The sequence below is a fragment of the Petromyzon marinus genome, unplaced genomic scaffold (genome assembly GCF_048934315.1).
Source record: "Petromyzon marinus isolate PM22_M1 ecotype Great Lakes invasive population unplaced genomic scaffold, UKy_Petmar_22M1.pri1.0 PM_Scaffold_1, whole genome shotgun sequence".
NCBI classification, from domain to species: domain Eukaryota; kingdom Metazoa; phylum Chordata; class Hyperoartia; order Petromyzontiformes; family Petromyzontidae; genus Petromyzon; species Petromyzon marinus.
Window position 1 is genome coordinate 3044437 of NW_027423057.1, and position 8225 is coordinate 3052661.

General features: G+C 52.6%; 1 long non-coding RNA gene across 1 annotated transcript; it reads left to right on the forward strand.

Annotated features, from left to right (window-relative positions):
* Positions 1-1129: 1129 nt before the first annotated feature.
* On the forward strand, positions 1130-6906 carry LOC142922514 (uncharacterized). Its single transcript, XR_012940112.1, has 5 exons — positions 1130-1452; positions 2713-2836; positions 3372-3467; positions 4304-4374; positions 4808-6906. It is a non-coding gene; the product is annotated as an uncharacterized LOC142922514 (long non-coding RNA).
* Positions 6907-8225: the final 1319 nt, after the last annotated feature.

Below are 8225 nucleotides of genomic sequence, written 5' to 3' on the forward strand. Positions count from 1 at the left end.
CAAGAAGGTCCTCGTAGAGGAGAAGGCGCAGCTCAAGAGGGCGCTCGATGGTAACGGGCGGCGAGACGGATCTAGAGATGGGGTCGCGACGACAAGACGGACGAGAGACAGCGAGACAGACTAGAGACGTTGAGACACGCAAGACAGACTAGAGACGGATCTAGAGACAATGAGACACGCAAGACGGACTAAGATGGGACAAGACGGTCTGACAATACAGGCGAGAAGACAACCGCACGTTGGAAAGCGTTTCCGAATGAATCCATGCGTGCGCATGATTTTTCTTCCTTGTTAATTCTCCCCTGCCCGCCCCCCACCCACTGCCCCCTGTCCCCCTGACCTCGTCACCGAAGAAAACCTGGTGCTGCCTACGGACCTGCGGTGGGAGGCGCTTGAACTCCAGAAGGCCGTGGAGTTCGACCAGGGAGGGGAGGGTGATCTCACATCCCTCACCATCACGTCTCCTCGCATCTCTCTCTCTCTTCCTTCTCGCGAGACTCCCGAGGCAGAGGGATAAGCGTCGCGCGTCTCCGCCCGCTAGACACGCCGAGTCGGCGCGCATCCCCGGCTCGCCGTCGGTCCTTCCTGCCAAGCGGTGGCACCGTGTTTTGCCGCGGAGGTTCGCGGTTCGAGAACGGCGGGCCCTCAACCCCCCCCCCCCACCGGTTTAATGGGTTTAATGCCGCAGTTGCGTTGACCGTAAATACTGCACGGCGATTGCTTCCCAAGTGGACTTTGAAAAATCCCGTGGCGTGAACGTGGAAAAAGAGTCGGCCGTGTGTGTGTGATGGCTGGCGTAAATTTTTGTGGAATGTCAAATGAAGGCCGTGGTCACCACATAACGTGTGCTTCTGGAGCAGTCTTCCTTCTGGAGCGGTCTTCCTTACAATATTAGGAAGCCACTGGAGCTTTGCACTTTTAAATCATCGTCTAGATTGACAAACTCATTTCTTGAGAACTACTTTTTGTGGTTAGTTTGTCACACTTCCGATTACCACGGTTGGCTACGTGCTGTAACAAAGAGGTTTAACATGCACTGACGCACTCATTCACTCACTCATCATTTTACTCAATTTACCCACTCACCTGCCATATCACCCACCCACTCTTGCAATTGGGACTCATCCAGGTCTCATTATTGCTCAGCTCGCTACACAAAATCAACGCGATCACTGCAGAGTGATATTCTCAACCATTCCTGGTCGCTCCTTCCATCCATCCACCCACACACACACCTTCACTCACCTGCACGGTGAAGTATGGCAAATGATAACCTACCCTCTCCGTCCCCCCTGCCCCATCTACCACCTCTTTCTATCCACCCCCCCCCCCGTGTCAGTAGGAGTGAGCAGCCACATGGATGACGAGTACCGCTGAGCCGGCGTGAAGGACCCACACATCATGGCGACGACCTCACGCGACCCCAGCTCCCTCCTCAAGCAGTTCATCAAGGTGCGGGCACGGGGTCACAGGGGCTACAGGGTTTGGGGTCACACGAGGAATGTGGGTCCTCGTGTATTGCATGTGTACAAGCGCGCAAAGACAGAGGTCCCCCATATAGCCTTAACAGGTTTTTGGGACAGGTGCTGTTTGCGAGGGTGTAGGTGGCTAGCACCACAACTGGCCACCTTTATCTCTCTGGTAATGATGTTTAAACACCGCACTAGGTACTCGTTTGAGGCTGAGTTGATCTAGGGGAGGCCCAGGACCAGTTCAGATAATCGCCACTGGTGTTGGCCATGAACGGAAATAAACCTCGGGTCACTAGGTTTGTGGGGCAGCATGCTAACTGCTAAATTACCGCACACACACACACGTGTTCTCTATCGGCTTTAGAATCAGTTCCTTGCACCTCACACGAGTCGTGTCGACCAATCATCGGGCTTGTGCAGTGTGAGACAACTCGCATCCGTTGAGTTAACCAGAAGAAATCTGGTTGTTGATGAAAGGTGGAGGCTGTGTGGGGGGGGGGGGGGGTCGTAAGTGGTGGAGCGTTGGACACTTTGGTTTGGTGCATGCAGCTTTTGTCAACTTCATTCCTCGCGATTCAGTCCGCCTTTTCGCGATGACCGATCCCTTCCATTCATCGAAAATGTATCTACTGTAGCACTACGCACGGTCGGTGGTCACGGAAAGATGTACCATTGGGGGCGCCACTGTCGCGAGATGTTAACTCCCTCACCTGGTATACAGGAGGTCGCAGGTTCAATCCTGACCCTGATGCCTGCTGTATATTTGGAGTTGCGTGCCTCTTTCCGAGGAGTCGCGTGGATTTCTCTCCAGGTCCTCCGGTTTTTCCCTCCGCATTTAGAATCAACGTCCGTTTAAGAGTATTTGGCTGTTATAAATTTCCACATGGCGATAAGCCACTTAGTTGAGCTATGATTTGTGGCCAGGTCGCTTCTGGAAAAGAGCTGCATAGCTCAGTGGGCCTTACCTGGTAAAATAAAAATAGTAAAGTTTTTCCAATGGTGCATCCCAGTTGTGCCAACACGGGGTTTGGCGACCCCGTATACCGGCACGGCTCGGCTCGGCTTCCGCAATGGAAAAAACAAACAACACAACCCGAGTCGGATACAGTGGGGGGGCGGGGAAGTGGGGGGGGCGAAAGCAGCGTGGCCGGGACGGACGCCGGTGGGAAGAGCGGACTCGGTGTGTGACCGCTTGCTGTCATGTTACCACACCACCACCACCCTCCCACCACCACCGCAGGAGATGAAGCTGATCCTGCCGAACGCTCAGCCGATGAACCACGGAGGCCACAAGCTGCAGGCGCTGGTGTGGGCGTGCTGCGTCAACGCCGTCAACGACTTCATTGTCCTGCATGAGCACCGCGGTATGCCAGGCACGCGCACGCACCGCAGTCGACAAAGCTCCCCCGTGTAGCCTTTAACAGGCTGTCAGGGCAAATGCTGTTTGTCGAGCGACCTACGAAGGCCGGCAGGGCACACGGCGGGGTGGGTGGTGTGGTCATTACCGCATCTGGCCCCTTTTGTCTCCCCACTGTCGATGCTTGGACACACCGGAAATCGAAGTCAGGTCACCGGATTTGTAGTGTAATGAGATAGCTACTCCGCTCCCGCTCCCCGGTGTGATGCATGGTGTGACGTGTGTGATGCGGTGCAACAGACGGGGATGGAGGTGTATTTAGCTGTGCGTACGATGTGCGGTGTGTAGTATGACGCTGCAGACATGGAATTGTGGTGTTTTAACTGTGTATGTGGTGTGATGTGGTATGATGCCGCAGATGGAAGGGCAGTCTGTTTAACTCTCCAGTACAGTCTGTGTGACACCTGTGGTGTGTCTAACTTTCCGGCATGCTGTTCATGTGACACGTGGTACGATGCCACGGTGTACTTGACACTCTCGAGCGTGGTGATGCGGCACGACATCCGGACGTGGACATGATGTCCGAGGCATTCCAACACCTCGTGATGCACAACTTCACGTCGCGACTCGGAAAGAGGGTGCGTGCGGGCACCGTGCCAGTCTCACCCACATCTTCCTCCCCCATCCCCAAAGCACAAAGATCCCTCGTATAGGCTATAACCCTTTCTCATTTCCATGATGTACATATACGTCGTCGAAACGGAACCGTAAGAAAAACTCAAGTACGTCTTCTGACCTGAAGACATACCTTTTGCTCCCATAAGACTATGCGGGAGGGCGTGTGGCACAGTTTTGTTCCATAGAGTGCCGGTCGTGTCACTACGGTTCTCTGCGGTGAGGGCAACGCCTTTTAAAAACAGCAGCGCTACGCCTCTATAAATAAAATTAACGCCGAGCCGCTCGCGCGTACCGAGATTCAGCGGTGAACGTGACACCTACCACCCGGCAACTTGCAGATGTCTCGGAATGGGAAAGAGTGAGCAGACTTTTGGGCCAGGTGCTGTGTGTCCGCCTGTATATTCGGAGTTTGCATGTTCTCCTCCTGGTCACTTTGATTTTTCTCCGGGTCCTCCGGGTTTTTCCCTACACATTTAGAAACTTGAATTTCGAGTATTTTGCTGCTATACATTTTTATGTGAAAAAGAGCTACATAGCTCAGTGGTAAAATAAAAATAGTTTCGTTTTACTTTAGTTTTCGAGCAACAGCACAGAGTTTTTATTTAACGCCATCTCTGAAGCTGAAGGCGCGTAATGTTGTTCATTTGCTAATGCATCCGCAGTTTTAAACAGTGTGGCCGCTGGCCTCTAACTGGCAAACGTCTGCGAGGACACGTAATGAGAGTCCAGCGCCGTCCGTGTGACTTGCCGCCACCCCTCCCGTGACTTCTGTGCCCCCCTTCCCCCCTCCCAACAGGCACAACGTCTACAAGCGCGACGGCAAGGACATCGAGTTGAAGGAGGTGGGACCGTGATTCGAGATGGAGCGTAAGTCTGCCTGACACATTGTTACTCGTCTCCACTTTACACCCCTGCAGAGGCGGTGGAAATTCCACATTCCTTGTGGACTTCCCTACGAAGTGGTTGTAAATTTTATCGACCCCTGAGAGGATGATGGGCTGAATGTAAGAGTCTAGCCTCGGGCTAGGTGGCCCGCGGGTGACTTGTAGAGCGGATCGGAACTTGAGTCGGTGGGGTCGCTGCTCTGGTCGCATTCGCTGTACCGTGACCCGACTCGCATTCCCCCACCCCGGATGCGATGTGTAAATTCAAAGATGATCGGACGTAATGCTGGCCACCCACACCCACCCCTTGGTGTGCCGTGCTGGCTTTCCTACATGCTAACACACGAACAGCGCTTTTCCCACGCCGTCTGTTAAAGGCTGCATGGGGGGGATCTTTGCTTTTGTGTGTCGCGCAGTCTATGAGATTAAACTGGGCACGCTGGACAACGCGGCCACCGCCGAGGTGGAGTGGCCTTGGCGACCGTACATGAACACGGCGAAGAAGAGGAAGTTCCTGAGCGTGGAGTGAGGGAGGGGAGCGACTTCCCCCCCCCCCCATGGGCCTGGGGGGAGGGGCATTGGGGGGGGGGGTTTGTCCCTGGAAAGCCGGAGTTGGAGTCGAACCTCGCGGCGCTCTCCGCCGAGGCTCGAGACGTTGAGGAGAGGTCGCCGCGTGGATAGGGCAGTGCGTGAATCGCTGTTCCAACCGTCGTCACACACGTGCATCATACGCGTCACACACACATTGCGGATGTACATTTATCAAACACAAACATGCACATCGTCGCATGCGTCGCACACAGAAGCACACAATTGCACAAAAAGACAAAGGTACTCCGTATCGCCGTTAACAGATTTCTGGGGCAAGTGCTGTTAACGGGTAGCACCTATGATGGCCGGCATGGCACAGAAGTGGTTGTGTGGCCAGCCCCACGTCTGGCTGCCTTTGTCCTCCCCAGTTTTGCGATGTTATACACACCCCACACCACGTACTCAGATGTCTGAGTTCGTAGTGCGCTAACTGCTGCACCACCGCTCCCCAAACGGTGTACATACACGCGTACACAAAACGAAACATTAACATTTATTTAAGTAACAAAAAAGAAAATACCAAGTCAGGCAGATGGAGAAAGTGGCGTGTCGCCGTGCACAGCACCGCTCTCGTAGCTACTCACCTAGGGTGGGAGCTCTTGGCTTCAATGCCACCCGGGATGTTTAGATGTGAAAACCTGCCATAAATAATATTTTTGGGAAGTCACAAGCGCCTTAAGTTGCATCTCATCTCGACCATTTTAATGGGCACCCCCCCCCCTGTAGCTGTCCCCCTGTGGCACAAAATAAACTAACAAAACTAATCTCTTTTTATTTTACCAGGTAAGGCCCACTCAGCTGTATAGCTCTCTTTCAGGAACGACCGGGCCACAAATGAAAGCGCTATAAAGTGGCTTGTCACGCAGAAATATATAGCAGCCAAATACTTTTAAACGCATGTTTCTAAATGTGGAGGGAAAAACCGAAGGACCCAGAGAAAAATCCACGCGGTCACGGGGAGAACATGCAAACTCCAGATATACAGGCGTCGGGATTTAACCCACGACCTCTATACCAGGCGAGGCCCCAAGGTGAATCAGCACTTGGCCTGCGAGCGGGTATTATTAGTCTGTCAGTAGGGGGTAATGATTCCGGATTTCAGTCTCAATTGAAACTGAAATCTGGAACACTTTTGTCATATTTTGCTCGTATAAGTGTGTTCATAAAATACAAGTTTGGTCATTGAGAGAGTTATAAATGTCCTATACGCATTTCATGTTTATTGTGTTTATTGTATTTAATGTATGAAGAAAATACAATTTTGTATATGCTACAGTATGTTTCACACGTTATTCAGTGACACTGCATATGACGGGCAATGTTTGGGGCAATCGGCCTTCAACATGGAAAATACATAGAGGCCACATGACCCGTGGCCACCGCCACTTCAACCGTGGCCCCACCACTTCAACCGTGGCCCCATTGGCACGTTGATGTGTGGCTCTGCCTTCACCTGTGGTGAGAATGAGACCAGAAAAATTACAGGAGGCCGACTCCATATGAGTCCGTCACGCTCTGGATCTCGCTAATGGGACGTCGGATGAAAATAAAACATGGAAGCGACAAGTTTCTTCTCTGGCGAGGACATTCCCACAAGATTGCCACCTTTCCCAATTAATGGAATTTGCCCCAACATCACCCTGATCCAAACCAGCGGGAGCTGAAATCTTCCAGAAGGTTCAGGATTTATTGGTACAATCGTTCGGATGTTGGTGTCCGCATGGACTTGCATTTAAAACCCCCGGTCCGCTTGACGTCTTTTAAACAATACCTGTGGTCGGGTCCGCTCCCCCACCTTTCTATCCCCTGCTTTTTTTTTTATAACCGGTGTAGTATATGTTGACGGTGTGTGCGTGTATCACAACGCGATGTAACCGGGCCCTCGAATTGCCTCAAGAAATGAATAAACAACACCTGTCGCTTTGCTGTTGTGATGTCACCACGAGGCGCCGAATGACGGTGGGACGGCGTCGTCGCACTCGTCGAGTGGACAAGGGCTCCGTGAAATGACGGTGCGGATTGCGCCAAGCGTATAGAGGTCGCCGATTGCACGCCGCTGTGGCTCAAACACTCGTGGGTCCACCTCAAAGTTCCTGTGCCCATTTGAACCTCATTGCCTGCGTTGATGCTGCTGCTGCCATGGAAGAACACACGTGGCGCCCTCTTGTCTCTCCATGTTGTCTTTCACGTCCCATCGCAGTTTTCAGGTCACTTGATGTTTACAGCCTCCGGTAAGGAGGCAGTGAGGTTCAGCCGCTCCATTTTTCTTCCTTTAGTGCACAGTACCGTACACGGATACGGGCACAGTACGACACCGTAGCTTTATTGATTGTTCAACAAAAAAGACCATCCCTCGCCCAATCTAGTTACCTATACGGTGTAATATATGGCGAGACATTTGTTAACGTAAAAAAAATGGAACTGTAATGCTGAAAATTATACTCCATGAAACTCGGGGTTTTATGGAGTATCTGAGGGCTTCTCAACGCTTCATGCCTCGCCCCCACTGATGCCCTCTTCTCCCCACTACTACTGACGATTGTATGTAGGGTGTGTAGGCATTTACTTCCGACTTGTATGTAGGGTGGTGGTGGTGGTGATGGTGGGAGTAAATAAGATTTAAAACTGGGTGCTTAACTTGAACTCACCACCACTCACATCATGTATGCACTCATCCGCCATCTTGCTCACTGACCCTGTTTCCGTGTTGATGGTGTGAGTCCGTATTGATGCTGTGAGTCTGTTGATCGTGTGAGTCTGTTGATGCTGTGAGTCTGTGTTGATCATGTGCGTCTGTGTTGATGCTGTGAGTCCGTGTTGATGGCTCGGGGGCACGGTACAGAGGGGCAGTACAACTGTAGAGTAATAGTTGTTGTCCAGCAGCGGCAACTGCGGTGGACGGGGAGTACACACGCCAGTGAGCCTCATGCGGGTTTGTCAGCAGGGCGGAGGCACTGGGGCAAGGATCATAGAGACCCTCCCTGGAAGACACTGGAACCCGCTCGTGGGTTGGAGAAGGGAGGCGCGGCCGAGTCGGATAAAAGCAGCGGAGAGCGAGAGCTCGTGGTTGCACGTTCTGGGAAGTGGAGTCGTCTCGTCGGCACTGTCGTCTTTGCCGACTTGGTCGCTGCCGTCTTCACTAGATAATTGGGCGGCCGGATAGTTGTTGGCTGTCTCGGTCGATGCCGTCAGTGTAACATGGTGGGGGTTGTGTCTAAGCTAGGCTATTTGACTGGGAGAAGC